This window comes from Somniosus microcephalus, chromosome 14 (assembly GCF_052327205.1).
Source record: "Somniosus microcephalus isolate GS21.2 chromosome 14, FLI_Smic_1.0, whole genome shotgun sequence".
Classification (NCBI taxonomy): domain Eukaryota; kingdom Metazoa; phylum Chordata; class Chondrichthyes; order Squaliformes; family Somniosidae; genus Somniosus; species Somniosus microcephalus.
In genome coordinates, this window is record NC_141000.1 from 72,594,490 (window position 1) to 72,616,202 (window position 21,713).

Sequence of the window (21,713 nt, forward strand, 5' to 3'; positions counted from 1 at the left end):
GAGTAGGGACGCTGTTACAGATCTAGACCCATGGTCAGCTGGGTTCAGGTCTGTAGGGACGTACCTCCACTGGTCGGGGGATGTGGACTGTCGAATACGTTGGACCCTGTTGTTCATGTATATGTAGAACCGCCTACTTTGGTTATGGATGTATCCTAGCACCACTTTGCTGTCTATATAATATGCGATGCTGTCGAACTTCAGATCAATCTCCTCTTCTATGAACTCTGCAATCTCAACTGCTAATACTGCTGCGCACAGTTCCAATCTAGGTATGGTGAGGTCTGGCTGGGGTGCCAACTTGGCCTTACCAAAGACGAAGCCGATTTTGCTTTGTCCATCTTGAGTGGTGACCTTCAGATAAGCCACACTTGCAGTGGCCTTAGCGGATGCGTCTGCAAAGACACAAAGCTCTTTGAATTGGGCATTTAAGGGAGAGAAAGACGTATAGGAGCGAGGTATTCGGATCTCCTGTAAGTCTTGGAGTGAGTCTCTCCATCTGTCCCACTCTGCTTCCATCTCTTCAGGGAGAGGTGAATCCCACTCTTCAGTGTGTGTGGAGAGTTCCCTGAGGAGCAGCCTGCCTTGTATGGTGACAGGGGCTAAGAAGCCGAGAAGGTCGTATAGGCTGTTGACTGTAGAGAGCACTCCTCTACGTGTGAAGGGTTTCTTGGCATCTAAGACTTGGAACGTGAACATGTCTGTTGCTATGTTCCAAGACACTCCTAGGCTACGCTGTAGGGGGAGGTCATCAGTGAAGAGTGTGGTAAACCACTGTCATACCTGTCTGTGTCTGTATGTGTATTCCACTAGGTACAGGTCTGGACATGCCTCGGCTGACTCCTCCCACTATTCCAGGTATATAAGTGACTACCTCCCAGTCCCTTAGTATTCTGGACGGGTCGACCACTCGAGACAAGACCTTCATTCTTTAGTTAATAAAAGCCTGATTGTTACTCGCTCAACTTCAGTCTTTTGAGTAATTGATGGCGCATCAAAGAGGTCTAGATCCTTGACGTCCTTAGCACGATCTTCAGGGGGGAATGCCTCCATCACTGCTGGTCTATTAGAGGCTATCTTGTGCAGCCTGAGGTTGGATAGTGCAAGTAGTTCTTGAGCTCGTCCGAGGGTACTGATGGCCTCTGCTTCGGTCGGGAATGACTTCAGTGCGTCGTTGACATAGAACTCTCGTTCGATGAACCCTCTCACATCACTGCCAAAGTCGTTGTCTTCTTCCTTGGCAGCCCTCCTCAGTCCGTATATGGCGACAGCAGGGGACAGGCTATTCCCGAAGACATGGGCATGCATTCTGTAGTCCACAATGTCTCTATTGGGGTCGTTGTCCCGATACCACAGGAAGCGGAGGAAGTCTCTGTGGTCTTCTCTCACCACAAAGCAATGAAACATGTGCTGGGTATCGGCAGTGATGGCGACGGGCTCTTTCCTGAATCTCATGAGTACCCCCAAGAGGCTGTTGTTGAGATCAGGCCCTGTGAGGAGTACGTCGTTGAGAGAGACTCCCTGATATGGTGCACTGGAGTCAAACACCACGCGGATCTGTTCCGGCTTTTTGGGGTGATAGACTCCAAAGGAAGGGAGGTACCAACACTCTTGGCCTTCCTGGAGTGGAGGAACTATCTCTGCATGATCATTGACAAGCATTTTCTTGACAAATTCTAGGAAGTGTGCTTTCATCTTTGGCTTCTTCTCTAGTGTGCGACGGAGTGAGTTAAGACGATTATAGGCATACTCCCTGTTGTTCGGCAGCCATCGTCTGGGGTTCTGGAAGGGTAAGGGTGCAACACAGCTGTTAGAGCTGTCACGAGAGACCTCATTGTCCATAATCTGGAGGAATCTCATGTCATCGATCGATGGAGCAAGTTTGTGGTCATTGGCGGTGCGACAGAAGACTGACTGACCCGGGTTCTCCCCAGTGAGAATCATCTGTGTGCTGTCTGTGGAGATCAGCGCTGGGGTTTTCTGAGGCTGAGCCGTATGACTGAACTTCTCTGTCACTCGGATCTGACTACTGCATGGGGTAAGGTAGCTTGGACGACCATTCTCCAAGATGGAAGTCTTGAGTGTGCTCACCTGAGATGGCTTGTGAGCGCCCTTGAGGCACACGTCTCCAACAACCAAGGTCTAGCCTTTGGGCGAAAGGGGCGTCATGTGGACCATTGATCTGTTTCCTAATCTTATGTACCCTCAGGATGTCCCTTCCCAACAACAGAAGTATGCCTGCATCTGGATCAAGAGGTGGGATCTCGTCTACAATGCGTCGCAGATGATGGTGATGATGAGCTGCATTCGGAGTAGGAATCTCAGAACGGTTGTCGGGGACTTGATTACATTCGATGAGTGTAGGAAGGGGGAGGCTAATCCTCCCGTCGGCTGACTCAACAACATAACTGCAGGCCCTCCTGCCGGCTGTCTCTGAAAGTCCAGCACACGTCTTCAGCGTGTAAGGCGACGGACTTCCTTTGACCTTGAAGATGTTGAAGAACTCGGATCTTGCTAGAGAACGATTGCTTTGTTCATCCAGTATGGCATACATCTTTTCAGATTCCTGGCAACGTCCTACAGGGTACACATTAACGAGGCATATCTTGGAGCATGCTTTTGCGCTCACTCCTTCTCCACACACCTCGGTGCACTTGGATGTAATCTCCGGACCGGCAGCTCCCTCTCTCTCCCCGCCGTGCTCTGAGGCGGGACGAGGCGACTCTGATTTCCAAGGAGCTGGGCCTGGGTGGAGTGCTGAACTGTGCCGATCACTTTCACATTCTGTGCATTTTGCATCTACCTTGCAGTTCTTGGCGAGATGGTTCGTGGAAGAGCAGCACTTGAAACATATAGGGTTCTCTTTGAGATATTGTTTCCGATCTTCCAGAGACATCTCCCAGAAGCCTCTGCACTTCTTTAATGGATGGGGCTTGTTGTGGATAGGGCATTGTTTACATAAGAACATAAGAACATATGAGGTTTGCTCATATCCTCAGGTTTCTTCTGAACCTTTGTGTTCTCAGTTGAAGACACTTGCATTTTGTGGACAGATATTGGTGTCTTTCCATGTCTGTCAAACTTGTCTCTTCTGGCAAGTGCTGGGTGGGAGGAGAAGAGGTTGAAGCTGGGGTCGTTCCTGGCTTTGGCTTCTTTACAGATGAATTTGGCAAACGCAGAGAATGGTGGGAAGGCCACGTTGTGCTTTAGCTTGAACTTTGATCCAAACGTTATCCACTTCTCCTGCAGGTTAAATGGAAGCTTCTCAATGATGGGACTTACCCCTCTGGAAGTGTCTAAGTACGATAGGTCGGGTAGGTAGCCGTCCTGCTTTGCGGCTTCGAGTTCCGACAGCAGATCTCCAAGGTCGCGGAGCTTCTGGGGTTCCTTATTCGTCAACTTCGGAAAGTTCTCCAACCTGTCAAAGAGAGCCCTTTCAATGGCTTCAGGCGAGCTGTAGCTTTCTTCCAGCCTCGCCCAAGCCATCTTCAACCCTGCTGGCAGTTGTCCCACATTGACCGCTTTTATCCTGCATGCCTGTCCGGCGGACTCTGGGCTGAGCCACTTGATAAGGAGGCCGAGCTCTTCTCCTGCCGACAGGTCTAAGCCCGATATGGCATCATGGAAGCAGGACTTCCAAGCCCGATAATTCTCCAGCCTGTCATCGAACTTGGTTAACCCTGTAGTCACCAGCTGGCTGCGTGCAAGGTATTTGGCAAGGTCATAGGTGCTGGGACCTGTGCCAGGGTTGCCTTGAGTAGGGGCTCTGTTGGGGGCCTCAAGGAAACGAAAGGGGGTTTGCTGCTGACTTTCTCTATTCAGCGTTCTATTCCTCTGCACCGTGTCATCCACTCTGCTGGGGGAGACTCTGCGGCTTGAGGCACGCTGTCTACTTTGACCTTGGTTGGCAACTTGGGGCATGTTATATGAAGTGCTTGCGTCTGTAGAGATGTGCGGGCCTTCATCCCTCTCTCTCGTAAACTGTATGTCGGCATGGTCGCTCACGTAATCTCTGGTGCGCTGTCGTCGACTCTGCCGCGGAACGGCAATTAAAGGTTTGTAAGCTGTCTCGGGATCAGCTCCCTCCAAAATTGCCTCGAATACTTGTGTCTCAGCTAATGCAGCATCTATCTCCTTTTGTTGCTGCAGAGCGTCTAATGTGGCTTGGAGACGGGCCTGTTCAGCCTGGTATGCAACCTGGTGACGGGCCTGGTCAGCTTGGAGTTCAGCTTGGCGACGGGCCTGGTCAGCTTGGAGTTCAGCTTGGAGACGGCCTGTTCTACTTTTATTTCTATTTCTCTGTTCGCATGCGCAGCTCTGGCTTGAGCTGCTACTAGCTTAGCCCGTGCTTTGGCGATGGCCACGCTTACTCTAGAACCACCTGATGACCGTGAACCAGCTTGCGATCTGTAGTAACTGGAGCTTATAGACCGATTGTCACATTCTACAGTTCCGTCTGCCTGTTTACGGTCTTCTCCTCGCTGCAAAGCATTTTCGTTATTATCTTCTGACATGTTGATGTGAGGTAGGTGTGGTGTACAAGGTGAAGGCTTACTCTGAGTTCCTGCTGCTCCACTCTTCACAGCTAGCCATATTGCTATCTTTTCACGGTACTGGCCTCGCTAGACGTGCTCCTATCTAGTTATCCAGCAAGTTAAACACTTATTCAAATAATTCCCCGTGAAGCTGGTTTGCTGTTTTGAAGCTTTACTTGAACAAATTTGTGAAACTGTAAACAAAGACAAAGTATGTTTTGTACATAAAACTGAGTACTATACATTAGATATTACATAAGATATAAACATATTTACAACAGTAGAATAGACTAATTGTATGACTAACTAACATTTGGACTAACTTCTGTAACTACCAAATATTAACCTTTTATAAACAAAGTATTGTCAAATACTACACTGACAAAGTTGCTATCATGCTAACAAACAAAGATACTCACAGATATTGCGCCTAACATATGAGATCAGATTACACTGGATTGCGAATCCCTCATGGAATTCTCCATTACTCTGCCAGGTTCTTTCTGGGAAAACTACTTCCGGGGTCAAACAGGAAGAAAGGTCAACTGACCTCTGCTGTATACAAACACTGCTAACACAATAACCACCACCAGAGGGTGCTATTTGCATGTAAAAAGTCCATAAGTCCAGAACAAAGGAAATTAATTTTGTTATATGTCTCCCTCATGTGAGCTACACATCCTCTTGTCATGTGACATGGGAAGGTGGAAGAAAGATAGTGGCTGTGTGTCACTGGAAGGAGAATCCTAAGAGTCAGCTGACACTGGGATTCAGACTCAGCTATTTTATGCGGCATTTACCTTAGTGTTGTTGCTGACAGCCATCCTAACTTACAGTGATTGTGCTGTAAGACAAATGGAATGGGGCTTCAGCCTCTGATGGCATTCACTGTTTGGGGAACTGCATATTTTGCTGTGACAGAAGTCGCATTAATATCAAAGATATGACTCAGAATTATAAAATACACGCTATACACTACAGACCAGCTAACAATACTTTCACTGCAAACAAGTAGGGGGAAATTTTCTGGGGAGTCAGCGATCGGTGGCGGGTTGGGTGGGAAAATGTTTTTTTTGACAGTGGGTCAGGACCCCGTTGTCAACCCACCACCTTTCCCAAATGTTGGGTCTGTCAGCGCTGAGCAGACCCGACACGCAGTGGCGGGGGAGGCAATTAAGTTCATTATGACCTTGTTAACAGAGCATTAAGAACTATTTTCAGCTCACCTTCAGAGTTTACCAGGTCGTCCATGGGGTCCACGCTGCTCAGGGATCACGTCAGGTAAGCAGGGCAGAGGTTGAATGGCCATGGAATCATCTCATTACTTGACAGCTGCAAATGTGCTTTAAAAGCTCCCGTCTCACAGCTGTTCACTTTCCAAGCTCAGAAGCTGTTGCTTACTGCATTTGGAAGACAGATTGGGGGAAAAATTGGGTCGTGCCCCCTTGGGGCGCCAATTTCACCGGGGCGCTAAAATTTAGAACCCCATGCCCGAAATTAAATGGTAGCACCCCAAGCAGGAGGCGGGGTGCTACTGAAAGCGCTCCCCCTCCCTTTTGGGGTGCTACGCTGCAGCAGCACCACGTGCGTGGCACTTCGCGCCGTGGTACTACAGGCCTCCCTCCCCTGATTAAAGGGGAGGGGCCTAACGCAGCACGCACCGGGGCCCTGCTGGACCACTGGGAAACGGGGTGCCGGCAAAAGAGCCCGGCACTCAAGAGGAGATCCGGGCTGATCGATCGTGGCCGGCACCCCACGGGAGGAGGCGAGAGGTGGCAGGTGCTGGCAGGCGGCCCAAAAAAATGGCCGGCTGGCACCTACCCTTTAATTTGCGCCATCCTGGCCGCAAAAACATCCCCCTGATCCTGTCGGACATAGCGTCCGGCAGTAGGTCAGGGGGCATGAGTGAAGTTTGCGGCACGAGCGGGGTGCGTGCAGGACGTTGCGCACAGCGATGACATCATCATCAGCGGCGCAGCGCTGCAGGGCGCTGCCATCTACCGCCACCCTTAACCTCCCACTGAATTTCGCGGAAGGTGTTAGCGGCACTGCGCTTGGGCGCTAGGTGATTTGCGCCTCGTTGGGGCGCTAACGGGAGGTGCAAAGCAACCGAATTTTTCCCCCATTGCGCTTTATGCAGGTTGCAAGTTTTTGGAGCAAACTCTCTATCCAGTGTCACCTCATTGGAACAACCTCTCTCAAAATTAACAGATTGCTTCTGTCATCTCAAGTTCACCTGCCATCTATTCCATCAGCATCGGACGTGGCGGAAGACTTCACCTGCATTGGGTTTTCAGTCTTCGCATGTCTGCTGATGCGGTCGGGTGCGTATTGGATCTATCGGGTAAGTACCCAATTTCCTTTGGTTAGGTATAGGGCTTAGAGTCTTTTTCATCAAATCTTACCCAGGGGTAAGTCAGGATAGCTTGTAGAGTGGAAACAAACTTGCGAATCTTCGGTTTCTTCCAGGTTGGTTTCTTGTTGGTCGCGGTGGCCCAATATTACCTAGTTGTTGGTAATATTGTTAGTTGTTGGTTTCTTGGGGTCCTTGGTTGCTGCGATTCCTTTCTCCTTCCGTTTCGTTCTCCTTCCCTCAAGTCTCCGATTCTCCGACTGTGTGTGGTAATGATGATGATGAGTAGTACTCTGACTTCTCCCGTGTTGTTGTTCCGAAAGACTACTCACTGTGTGTAAAAGCAGGCCTCAATTATACCATTTGAGGCCTTGCTTATCTGCCCACCAAATCTTCTCTGGCCCATTGTTAATTTTGGTGGGCTCGTTAACTTTAATAGTTTTAAATTCTTTGTCGAGTTTCGACTTGGTCCCATCTATTTTTAATTGATTTTAAATTAGTTTCGGGATTGCTTCGAAATCGGTTTAAGTGTGTGAAGTGGTTTTGGATGTTTTCTCTGAGTGGTTAATCTGTTCGATTGTCTTCTCCTGCTGGGGTCAGGGTCCCTTTTGTTGATTAGTGGCATGTACTGTATTATTCATATTTTTGATGGCTCTGTATCTTTGGCGGGAACTGTCCTTCCATAGGCCTATTGTCTTTATGTAGAATGACTGAGACAATCCAGAACATTCCCAGACAACCTGGCTTATGCCAATACTCAAACTGTTTATTTTACAGTGCCCATCCCAACTCCTTTGTCGCAGCCTTCCACAGGCCTGGACATGCCTTTTAAAATAGCCAAAATCCTGAGGCTTTAACTTTAAGCCCCTTTTGGCCCATTGTTCTTTTAAACAGTCCAAAAATCTCTTCTCTTCTGGGTTTGGGGGAATCTGTAGAATTTTGCGAACCTTACACACAGGGCATCAGCACCCATCCACATTGCAGCCCGAAGGCCAGGGATGGCTCCACCATGGCCAGATTTACTTCACTTGACGCTGTACACCCTGGCTGCCACATGATGCACCAGGTTGGCATGACCCCACACCAACACCATAAAGCATCCCTACAATGCCCAAGCCATTCCTTTCACACTCATCACTATTGCGGGGGGTATCATTATATCTCACCATTCACTGCAACTCACTAAGCCACTTCCAAAGATGCACATAAATCTGTCCAAGAATGCAAAGTGTTCAAAATAAAGGTTTCAATGTTTGACACCACATTAACAGAAATTTTCCATGAACATTGCATAAAACACCCAAGTGCCTACCCTCGTGTGTTGTTAGTTGATATAATTGGACTAGGGTGAGGGTGAGTGTGAGGGGTGGCTAATGAGATGGGGAAGTGATAATATAGATAGAGAGGGATGGGTGGAAGTGCAAGGTAAGTTGGTGTGAGTAAGGATGTGCAGGAGAAGGGTAGGGAAGGCAGAGTGATGGGGATGTGATGAGTGGCACAGCAGGATGAGGTTGAGTGTGGCTTTGTATTCACATTTCGTGATCTACTGAGATCATTGAAAGATTTGCACCACTGCAGCCTGGTCCTCCTGAATATATCCCTGCTTGTGTCCTCCTGTGCAATCTGCAACCAGGCTGTGTTGGTCTCCTGGGGAGGTTTCGTCCACCCATTGGAAGGGAAGAGAACCTCCCTGCGTGCTGTGACTCCCTCCATAAGCACATGGAGGGAGTCATGGGAGAGCCTGGGTGCAGCCGTGCACCTCTATGCAGTGCTTGTCAATGTTTGCAGCACCTCAATGCTGTAGAGCACTGACAGCACAAATGTCAAAATCAATTTGCACATGGTCCCTTTAAGGAAACCAGCTGATGACGTGTCATCAAATGACATAATCAGATCTGCTTCCTTCAACTGGCCGGCAAATGCGCTGGGCGGGCTTAACAAGCCCAATCAAGGAAAATCATTTTGGACAGCGGGCTGGGGCTGGCAGCGAGGTTGGTAAAATCCAGTCCAACTCGAGAAAATCTGTATTGTAGTTCACAGATGCTCCACAAATTTAGCTCTTAATTATCCAAAACAATAATTTGTTTTGCCATCACGGAAGACTTTTGTATACTCCAATGAACAAAATATTTGGCATTTAGGGTAACACTTACATTCCTCCATGGAAAATCCCATGTGCTTCCATGGGAGAAATATTTTACAATCGACCAGAATTTACCGCCATCAACGGATATATTTTCTCATTTTGCTTTCTTTAGTGCTAATAACCCTATTTTAGGGAGGCACCAACATCTTTCTTGGAAAATCCACTGAATTCTAACTTGCCTCCAATCATACTAGTTTCACACTTAACAGCTGTTTAACTAGTATAAATATCAACTTCAGCTCACAAAACCCCCCAAAGACAAGTACAGGTGAGTGAGGTCAGTGGGCCTATCTAGCTCATCCTTCCATAGAAACATTGGGCCTGAATTTACTGTAAAAGTGAAAGTGAGGCAAACGGCACTCACCGATATTTATTCGCAAATCAGACAGCAACTTCAGGCAAGCGCAGATGCACAGTTAAATGCAGAAATCGGGAAGTTGCTGTCCAAAATGCGTCGCTCCTCCGTAAATTGTGTCTATTAGGGTGTTAATGTGCAAATTGAGGAACAGCGGTGTTAAGGATAAACCTGGCACGCATACACTTCTCAACTCTCAATCAAACAGTAATTCTGCTGTGTAGAGCTCAATTCCAGGTAAATTATGGCGCAGCAGGGTAGATGGAAATTGTAATTCACTGACTGACCTCTGCCTGAACCACTAGATGAGGTGCTGGAGAGAAGAAATTATCTTTTTGGATTTGCAAGGGCCACCCCCAAAGAGGCCAATCTGTAGCAGAATGAAAGCTATGACAGCCCACCACCCCATCCCACCCCCATCCAAGACAGGATGAGGTCGACAAGAAATTTTATGACTTTTGAAAATTCCCCAAGGAAAGAGAACAATAATAAGTAAAGGAAAAATAAAAGGACAGATATGGATTGTGAACAAATATATATTCCAAGCTTGTTGTAATGTAAGCATCCAGTTACCACCACAACATGAGCCAAATGTGGTGTGACAGTTTAAATTAATGTGCAAATGGTTTACAAATAGTGCAGACCCCGACATATGAGGCCAACTCATTTTGTAATGAGAACACACGTTGTCCAATAAAGGCAGGAAATAGAGTGGGAGGCTTTAAATGGGTAAGTGATGAGTGCACCTATTGTCATTCACGTCCTGTGATTGAAATGGTGTGAATGAATATGTATGTCTTATGTATTAACACAGCAGGGCCTAATAGCACACGTTGTCCCGTGAATCTAAAGTGCTATCTGTGGCTCACCTATTATGCATATAAAACAATTGTATGAGTGCACCTTCCTTTATCAGCACCATTTTCTGGGAACTTTACTTTTTGCTTGTTCTAAGCTAAATTGGCATGCAATGGACTTTCAGAGGTGTTTGACAAAGTACTACATAATAGACTTGTTAGCAAAATTAAAGCCCATGGGATTAAAGGGACAGTGGCAGGATGGATACAAAATTGACTGAGGGACAGAAAGCAGAGAGTCGTGATGAATGGTTGATTTTCAGGCTGAAGGGAAGTACACAGTGATGTTCCCCAGGTGTCAGTATTAGGACCACTGCACTTTTGATATAAATTAATGACCAGTACTTGGGTATACAGGGCACAATTTAAAAGTTTGCAGATGATACAAAAATTATAAATGTAGTTAGCAATGAGGAGAATAGTAACAGACTTCAGGAGAACATAGACAGACTGGTAAAATGGACAGACACATGGCAGATGAAATCTAATGCAGAGAAGTGTGAAGTGATACATTTTGGTAGGAAGAATGAGGAGAGGAGATGCAATATAAACTAAATGATACAAGTTTAAAATTGAGTACAGGAACAGAGAGACCTAGGGGTGTACGTACACAAACCTTTGAAGATGGCAGGACAAGTTGAGAAGGCTGTTAAAAAGCATATGGGATCCTCGGCGTGATTAATAGAGGAATGGAGTACAAAAGAAAGGAAGTTATGCTAAACCTTTATAAAATATTTATTAGGCCTCAGAGAGAGTATTGTGTTTGATTCAGGGCACCACACTTTAGAAAAGGATGTCCAAGCCTTAGAGAGATTGTAGAAGAGATTTACTAGAATGGTACCAGGGATGAAGGACTTCAGTTATGTGGAGAGACTGGAGAAGCTGGGGTTGTTCTCCTTAGAGCAGTGAAGGTTAAGAGGAGATTTGATAGAGGTGTTCAAAATCATGAAAGGTTTTGATAGAGTAAATAAGGACAAACTGTTTCCAGTGGCAGAAGGGTCTGGTTCTTTTGCCAATCACCTTAAATCTGTGTCCTTTGGTTACTGACCTTATAGAACATAGCAATCCCAAATCAAGATGTTCTATAAGGCAATCAGCTGTTTATTCAGGAAAAGAGAAAAATATGCCCGCGATCAGGGCATAGGCGCCATACCAGAGAAACTGTAATGTATGTAATGTATATATACCTTAAGGGAGAGAACTACTTTTTACAGCTCCTGTATACTGTAGTACCGGCAGTGACCACACCTGTATATAAACCCTGAGTAGTGATCTGTACAGTTAGTTCTAGAGTAACCCTCATTCAGTAAACACCTGTTGAATCGTTCCCTGTAGTCTGTTGTCTGATTATTGAAGGACACAACATTAAGATGCACGGATATAACTTTGGCGATGACGCAGATTCGAACCTACCTGCAACTCTGCATCACCTCCCAGGGATTCGCTCCTGGAGAACAGTGGAAGGAGGTCGAGTCCAGAAGCACGGGCGTCGACCACGGGCAACCGCCCAGTCATCCAACGGAGATTTGAGCATCGCAGGGGAGGCTGTCGAGAGCCAGGCTTGGCTTTCCAGTCACGGTGGTCCAGCGAAACGGGCTGGCAACAGGTACTGCGGAGACCCTTCCCCGACAGTGGCGGCTAGAGCCCGACCGAGCGGCACAGAAAAAGGCCAAGCAGCGCTGACGGGGGAGAGAGAGAGGGCAGAGCGCACAGGGTGCAGCCGGTGTTCAGGACTGAGCGGCGTCAACGGGGAGAGAGACGAGAGAGAGCAGAGCGCAGCCGGTGTTCAAGGGCCGAGCAGCGTCAACGGGGGAGAGAGGCGCGCAGGAAAACGCAAGGCGCTGCCATTGCCATGAGGACCGCAGAGAGCGGCATTGGCAGCAGCGCAGGAGCAGCGCACGAAACCCACAGGGCGTCGCCATTTGCCACGAGGACCGCCGAGAGCGGCGTTGGCAGCAGCGCGGGAGACACCATTTTAAGCCGCAGCGGGGAAGAAAGGAAAGCGCGGGAGACGCCACTTTAAGCCGCAGCGGGGAAGAAAGGAAAGCACGGGAGACGCCATTTTAAGCCAGTCTAACCACACCCAAAAATGCCGAAGAGTGGCAGTATCACAGCGTTCGACAATGAAGTCGAAGATTGGACGACATATGTCGAACGCATAGAAGTATACTGCAAGGCGAATGAAGTGCCAGATGACAAGAAAGCGCTGGTATTGTTGAATTCAATGGGTGCAAAAACGTATGGCTTACTACGAAACCTAGTAACCCCAGAGAAGCCAGTAGAAAAGGATTTTGAAAACATAGTGTCAATCCTACAGGACCACTTAAACCCCACACCGCTGCTGATAGCAGAAAGATTTAAGTTTCACAAAAGGTACCAGCATAAAGATGAAAGTAATGCTGAGTATTTAACGGAACTGCGCAAGCTATCGAAACACTGCCAGTTTGGAACGGGACTAGCAGATACTTTAAGGGACAAGTTTGTGTGTGGGCTTCAAAGTGAAGGAACCCAGAAACGGCTTCTATCAGAAAAGGATCTTACGCTGGACAAGGCTTTCAGCATTGCAGTATCACACGAAGCAGCAGCACGGGGTGCTGCAGAGATACAACGGAGACCGCAAGAATATGGCACAAATGAAATGTCATACGGGACAGTGAAGTGCTATTGCTGCGGCAGAACAACACACGACCATAATGATTGCTGGTTCAAGGACAAAGTGTGCAGACAGTGTGGAAAAGTAGGACACATAGCAAGAGTCTGCAGGTCGGGAAAGAAAACCAGCAGCAAGAAATCTCCACAGGAGAAGTACAAGAAGGTACATAAGGTGACGGAGAGTAGTTCAGACGAACAGAAAAGTGATACAGACTCCGGAAGCAAGGAGCTGGGTTGTCTGAAACTACATAATGTGATCAAAACGGAGGATCACCAAACTATCTGGGTCACGCTCAAGATAGCAGGAGTCCAAGTGAAAATGGAATTGGACACAGGATCAGTCCTAACAGTCATAAACCGAAGGGACTAGGTGTGATTCTGTGACTACAAGCGGCTATTCTCACATATACCCTTGAGAGATACAAAGATTGTCTTGAAGATGTACACGGGGCAAAAAGTCTACCCCAAAGAAAAAATAAGGGTGAACGTTATATATAACGGCAAGGAAACACCAAAAATGGACCGATATGTATTGCCAGATGGAGGACCACCACTACTAGGACGTGAATGGATCCGGAAGATACAGCTAGATTGGCATTCCATACAAGCACTGACTGTAGATGCCAAAAAGGATGACGACGTCACACCTGGACGACTGTCAAAAATGCTAACTGACGCACAAGAAGTGTTCCAGCAGGGACTCGGAACACTAAAAGGCATAACAGCGATGATCAAAATAGAGGAAAATGCAAGCCCAAAGTTTTTTAAGGCCAGACCGGTACCTTATGCGATCCGCCCAGCCGTCGAAGCAGAGCTGGAAGGTTTGGAACGTTCAGGAGTACTGTCCAAAGTGGACTGGAGCGAGTGGGCTACACCCATCGTTCCTGTAATGAAGAGGTCATTGAGTAATACGCCTGGGGAACCAAAGAAGGTTCGCATCTGTGGGGACTTTAAGGTGACAGTGAACCCAGTCCTTCACACTGTACAATATCCGCTTCCGCGGATTGAAGATATTTCGCCTCGCTATCTGGAGGGAAACGCTTCACTAAGATTGATCTGGCCCAGGCGTACCTGCAAATGGAGGTAGAAGAAGCCTCGAAACAGTACCTCACGATCAACACTCATAAAGGTCTCTACCAATACAACCGGCTGGTGTTCGGGGTAGCATCAGCTCCGGCTATTTGGCAAAGGGCAATGGAACAAGTCCTGCAAGGGATTCCAGGGACCCAGTGTTATTTGGATGACATCCTGGTCACGGGCGAAAATGACAGTGATCACCTCGCCAACCGGGAGCAGCTGCTCACTAGATTGAAGGAATATGGGCTCCGAGCTAATCGCCACAAATGCGAGTTTTTCCAGAAGCAGATCTCGTATTGTGGCCACGTTATTGATGAAGAGGGGTTACATAAGTCCCCTGAAAAGATTGAGGCAGTAGTCAAGGCTTCAGCACCGGAAAATGTGTCACAACTGAGGTCGTTCCTCGGGCTGGTGAACTACTACCATAAGTTCTTGCTGAATTTGTCTACCGTACTACACCCACTGAACACCCTACTGCAAATGGGGGTACCATGGAAGTGGAGTGACGAATGTAAACGAGCTTTCCAGAAGAGCAAAGCATTGATCACATCAAAAGAGGTGTTGGCTCATTTCAACCCAGCACTACCAATTCGGTTGGCGTGTGATGCATCACCCTATGGCATTGGAGCGGTGCTGTCGCACAAATTCCCGGACGGCTCGGAGAGGCCAGTAGTCTTTGCATCTCGGTCACTAACCTCAGCCGAGCGTAACTACGCCCAGATTGACAGGGAGGCCCTCAGCCTAGTGTGGGGAGTGAAAAAGTTCAATCACTATCTGCACGGGCAGAAGTTCACCTTGCTGACTGACCACCAACCACTTGTCTCCATCTTTAATCCAAAGAAGGGCGTTCCGGTGATGACTGTGCAATGGCTACAAAGATGGTCCCTTTTTCTAGGGGCGCACCAATATGAAATCGAGCATAAGGGCACGAAACAGCATGGAAACGCTGATGGGCTATCACGCCTGCCACTGCCTACTGCGGAGGAAGCACCAGCAGTGGATGCTGTCGAAATATTTCATTCGACTATAATTGAATGCTTGCCAGTAACTAACGCTGGTATAGAGAAGGAGACCCGAAATGACCCGACACTGTCTCGGGTATATGATTTGACGGTGAAGGGGTGGCCAGCACATGGCGACTCACTGTTGCCAGCATTCTCATCCAGAAGAGAACAGCTGTCAGTATGCCAGGAGACCTTGATGTGTGGATCCCGAGTGATAATTCCACCCAAGTTAAGGGAGAGAGTGCTAAATGAGCTTCACGAAGGTCATCTGGGAGGGGTGAAAATGAAAAGCCTTGCTAGGGCTTATGTGTGGTGGCCGGGGATCGATCAGCAAATCGAGCACCTGACAAAGAGCTGCTCAGGATGCCAGAAGGTCCAAAATGCACCACCACATGCCCCTCTACACCCATGGGAGTGGCCCTCATTTCCATGGCAACGGGTGCATATTGATTTTGCTGGTCCATTCATGGACTCAATGTTTTTAATAGCCGTGGATGCGCACTCAAAATGGCCTGAGGTGATCAAAATATCCTCCACCACCACGGAGAAAACTATTGCAGTCCTACGGACCATTTTTGCCAGGAACGGCTTGCCAGAGCAGATTTGCTCTGATAACGGACCACAGTTTGTGTCCGAAGAGTTTCGAAGATTTATGAAAAGGAATGGGGTAAGGCATTACACATCCGCCACGTATCATCCAGCCACAAATTGATTGGCTGAGAGGTTCGTACAAACCTTTAAAAAAGCAGTAAAGGCCTGGGAATTAAACATACCAGGTTATTTAACGATCAGGAAGGACAGGCAGGAAGGAAGGGGAGGTGGGGTGGCTATGTTAATAAAGGAAGGAATGACTGTAATACAGAGAAATTATATTGGGTCAAAAGATCAGAATAATGAAACAGTTTGGGTGGAGGTAAGGAATAATAAGGGGAAAAAAACACCAGTGGGCGTAGTCTATAGGCCTCCGAACAGTGGCAACTCTGTTGGACGGAGTATCAATCAGGAAATAGTTGAGGCTTGTAATAAGGGAACATCTATAATTATGGGGGATTTTAACTATCATATTAATTGGACAAATCAAATTGGGCAGGGCTGCCTTGAGGATGAGTTCATTGAGTGTATTAGGGATGGGTTTCTTGAGCAGTATGTAACTGAACCGACCAGGGGGCAAGCAACCTTAGATCTGGTCCTGTGTAACGAGACGGGATTAATTAAAAATGTCCTAGTAAAGGATCCCCTTGGAATGAGTGACGATAACATGGTTGAATTCCATATTCAATTAGAGGGTGAGAAGGTTGGATCTCAAACAAGCGTGCTAAGCTTGAATAAAGGAGACTATGAAGGTATGAGAGCGGAATTGAGTAGAGTGGACTGGGAAAATAGATTAAAGGGTAAGACGATACATGATCAGTGGTGTACATTTAAGGAGTTATTTTACAACTTCCAAAAAATATATATTCCACTGAGAAGAAAAGGGTGTAAAAGAAAAGACAGCCATCCGTGGCTAAGTAAAGAAATTAAGGCTAGTATTCGACTAAAAACAAGGGCATATAAGGTAGCCAAAACTAGAGGGAGGATAGAGGATTGGGAAAACTTTAAAAGACAGCAAAAAATAACAAAAAAAGATTGATTAAGAAAGGGAAGATAGATTATGAAAGTAAATTAGCAAAAAATATAAAAACAGGTAGTAGGAGTTTTTATAGTTATATAAAAAGAAAAAGGGTGGCTAAAGTAAATGTTGGTCCCTTAGAGGATGAGACCGGGAAATTAATGGTGGGAAATATGGAGATGGCAAAAACACTGAATGAATATTTTACATCAGTCTTTACAGTAGAAGACACTAAGAATATCCCAACACTGGACAAACAGGGGGCTAAAGGGGGGGAGGAGCTAAACACGATCAAAATCACTAAGGAAGTGGTACTCGGTAAAATAATGGGACTCAAGGCGGATAAATCACCTGGACCTGATGGCTTACGTCCTAGGGTCTTGAGGGAAGTGGCGGTAGAGATTGTGGATGCATTGGTAATAATTTTCCAAAACTCCCTGGACTCGGCAAAGGTCCCGGCAGACTGGAAAACTGCTAATGTAACACCCTTATTTAAAAAGGGCAGTAGACAGAAGGCTGGAAACTATCGACCGGTTAGCCTAACATCTGTGGTAGGTAAAATTTTGGAGTCCATTATTAAGGAGACAGTAACAGGACATTTGGATAATCATAATTTAATAGGACAAAGTCAGCATGGTTTTATGAAGGGGAAGTCATGTTTGACAAATTTGCTGGAGTTCTTTGAGGAAGTAACGTATAGGGTGGATAAAGGGGAACCAGTGGACGTAGTGTATTTAGACTTCCAAAAGGCATTTGACAAGGTGCCACACGAAAGATTATTGCTTAAGATAAAAAATCACGGGATTGGGGGTAATATTCTGGCATGGATAGAGGATTGGCTATCTAACAGAAGGCAGAGAGTTGGGATAAATGGTTCATTCTCAGACTGGCAATCAGCAACTAGTGGTGTTCCGCAGGGGTCAGTGCTGGGTCCCCAACTCTTTACAATCTATATTAACGATTTGGAGGAGGGGACCGAGTGTAACATATCAAAGTTTGCAGATGATACTAAGATGGGAGGGAAAGTAGTGAGTGAGGAGGACATAAAAAACCTGCAAGGGGACATAGACAGGCTAAGTAAGTGGGCAGAGATTTGGCAGATGGAATACAATACTGGAAAGTGTGAGGTTATGCACTTTGGCAGGAAAAAACGTAGAGCAAGTTATTATCTTAATGGCAAGAAACTGGAAAGTACTGAAGTACAAAGGGATCTGGGGGTCCTGGTGCACGAAACTCAAAAGGTTAGTATGCAGGTGCAGCAAGTGGTTAAGAAGGCCAATGGAATGTTGGTTTTCATTGCTAGGGGATAGAATATAAAAATAGGCAGGTATTGCTTCAGTTGTACAAGGTATTGGTGAGACTGCACCTGGAATACTGCGTACAGTTTTGGTGTCCATAGTTAAGAAAGGACATAATTGCTCTCGAGTCAGTACAAAGAAGGTTCACTCGGTTAATCCCGGGGATGAGGGGATGGACATATGAGGAGAGGTTGAGTAGATTGGGACTCTACTCATTGGCGTTCAGAAGAATGAGAGGCGATCTTATTGAAACATATAAGATTGTGAAGGGGTTGGATCGGGTGGATGCGGGGAAGATGTTCCCGATGATGGGTGAAACTAGAACTAGGGGGCATAGTCTTAGAATAAGGGGCTGCTCTTTCAAAACTGAGATGAGGAGGAACTACTTCACTCAGAGGGTGGTAGGTCCATGGAATATGCTGCCCCAAAAAGCTGTAGAAGCTACATCATTACATAAATTTAAAACAGAAATAGACAGTTTCCTAGAAGTAAAGGGAATTAAGGATTACGGGGAGCGGGCAGGAATTTGGACATGAGTCTAGGTTCGGATTGGTCATGGCCCTTTGGGTAGCGGAGCGGGCCCAGGGGCCGTGTAGCCTGATCCTGCTCCTATTTCGTGTGTCTAATCTGTTAGATTCAGGAGATGGTTCTGTGATAGTGGATTGGCGGTTAGGATCAGATCAGCCATGATCTTATTGAATGGCGGAGCAGGCTCAAGGGGCCGATTGGCCTACTCCTGCTCCTATTTCTTATGTTCTTATGTGCGATGACGACATTCCACTGCAGCATAAGGTGGACAATTTCCTGTTAGCCTACAGAAATGCGACACATGCAGTCACCAACCAGGCCCCGGCCATGATGTTCTTTAACCGAAGGTTGAGATCTCGTCTGGATTTGCTCAGACCAAATGTACGAAGAGATGTTGAGAGTAAGCAATTCCAGCACATCAATGAGAAGCCGACAAGAAGCTTCAATGTAGGGCAACCAGTCTTGGCCCGCGACTACCGAACAGAGAAATAGCAACCAGGAACGATATGCACACGGCAGGGGCCACTAATGTACACAGTGGATGTTGGGGAGAACATTGTGAGACACCATGCTGACCAGATCCTAGAGTCACAGGAACGAGTCAACCGCATGTCTCGACCATACGTACCTGGTGAGGAACCCGACGTACAGGTCGCATCTACCTCAGAAACAATAGCATTGGAAGCTGATGAATCAGCTGACGACAGGGTGCTAGAATCGCCTCCGCACCAAGAGCGAGACACTCGGGAAAGGCGTTATCCAGAAAGAATCAGGAAGCCTCCCCAGAGACTGAATATATGAATGGACTATTTTCATATAACATTGCATATTAAAAATGTTAATTGTTAAATGAGTATTATGGTACTGTTAATCTAAAAGGGGAGGAATTGTAATGTATGTAATGTATACCTTAAGGGAGAGAACTACTTTTTACAGCTCCTGTATACTGTAGTACCGGCAGTGACCACACCTGTATATAAACCCTGAGTAGTGATCTGTACAATTAGTTCTAGAGTAACCCTCATTCAGTAAACACCTGTTGAATCGTTCCCTGCAGTCTGTTGTCTGATTATTGAAGGACACAACATTAAGATACACGGATATAACAAAAACAAACACTGGTTAAGCTTTTGTATGCAATTTGCTCCCCGTTGATGTGCTGCTGCCAACCAGCTTCGTACATTCTATTACTGTAATTTATTCTTTTCAAGGAGTTCAAAACTGTAGAACTTCTTTCCTCCTGCAATTTACAGGTTTTTAGGGCTCATGCTTGGCATCACCAAACTATTCCGTCTTGATTTATCAGGGTAAAGTTTGCAAGACCCGATCTGCTAACAGAAGAGGTTCTCATTAAATCTATCCCATCCTGTCTTGTTTCCCAAAGGTAGAATTTACTCTCAGCGATATTGCTATACAGTACAAACATTTAACATACTCATACCAAATTCCTTTCTCTACCATTTTAACAAAGAAATTAACTCAACTAAAATAAGTAATTAAAAAAATAATTTCTACACTCTAGTGTTATCAAACCCTGTTGGTGTCCTGCACTGTGGACCTTCACCCTGCACCCAGATTTTACAATTAAAAATAACAGAAACAAAAGTTAAAGAGGGCAGGCTCCCAACGGGATTGCAGCTACCAAGAAGCAGCTTGCTAGTGCCAAAGAGGGAAATGAGACGATGCTGCAGCGGAACAGGTGCTACCGCTCCAGAAGAGGCAATGAGAGACCCTAAAGGGGCAGAAGAGCTTCATAGATGAAGAAACTGGGCCTACCATCACCTTTCATTAGGTGGTCCCAGGGAGCGGTGGTAAAAAGGGTGGATGAGAGCAAAGTTAGCCATAAACGTGAGCTCCGTTTCTCGCCAGCATTTACATGCAGCAGGTGGGGAAGGCGTGGCCAGCAGCCACTTGGTATGTGGACGGAGGAGGGAAACAGCATTGGACCTGGCCATCCAAACTTACCCCCTTTTTCACTGCAATTCCAGCTGAGTTTGGGCCAGGTTGTGGAGGAAAATCGAGCCCCGGTCTCTAATTCCAAGTAGCACCCTCATGTATATATCATCATCACCAGGACTCTTTCAGCTATATAGAATCTCCACCCCCATGATGTCAAAATGGTTGTGTTTATTTGTAGCCCCTCCTATGATTGGTGATTTGTTACAGGAGTCTTCTCCAGGAAGTAATTATTTAGTATGTTAAATATTTTAAGTTCACCTTCGGTTGTATTTGCATTCTCGAGGAATTCAATTTCTTCTCTGATAAACCTTTTATTACTATAATACTGGAAAAATCTCTGGGATATCCTGTAATATCCTCCGTGAAACATACTGTATAATGATAGCAATTTAATCCATTCCAAGAACAATTTTGTTTATTTTACATAAGAAAAATTAAAAATCTAATTATGAAACTACCACAAATTTGTTTGAGATATATTACTCTAGGATATTGGTGTAACAAAAATGTAATTAAAAGTTATATTATAAATAGGATCTTAGAATTTTACCTCTGGAGTAAATAATGATTTGTATTTTTTTGTTATTATATGGTCCCAGATAAACCTGGTATCAAACTCAGTCATGATATATGATGACCAGATAAGGCACCTATATTCAAAGCACTTTGCAACATGAGACCTAACACATATATTTGTTTTCCATGCTGTTCTGACTGAATGGAATAAATTTGCTGTATACCATTGTTACCACACAAACACCATTTTATCTATTCTGAAGAGATAAAGAATTTGAACACTGGGGTTTTTACAGAGGAGATGATCCGGTTGGTTGTTGTCTCCCTATTAAAGAGGTGAAATCTCATATTTCAGGGAATAGCTTGTTGTTATTGAATGAATACTGTTATGATTGTAGATTGAGGCTACTTATAATTACACAGTTTATTCTGCAGCATTCAGATTGGAGGTTATTTCTATTTCTAGTTTCACAAATGAACATATCATTTTTTTCTTGCTATGACTAACCCTATCTTACCAAAGCAAATGTAAAATATTTAATTTGATCTGCTACAAGTTTGTATTTTGGTTAAATGAAAAATTAATCAGTATTAGATTTCAACTCAACACATCATCAGCATTCTGATGTATTTATTTTCCAACAACTGATCCTTTCCAAGCTAACTTAAAAATGTGTGTCCCTGAGTTCTGTTCATACACATAAGACAATAGGTAACATCAGAAGTAATTTATATGTTACTGGAGTGAATACAACCTACAGCAAAGTTTCCTTCACATCTGGTGAAACAGTCAGATTCAAATTACATCCTATTGATCTAAGACA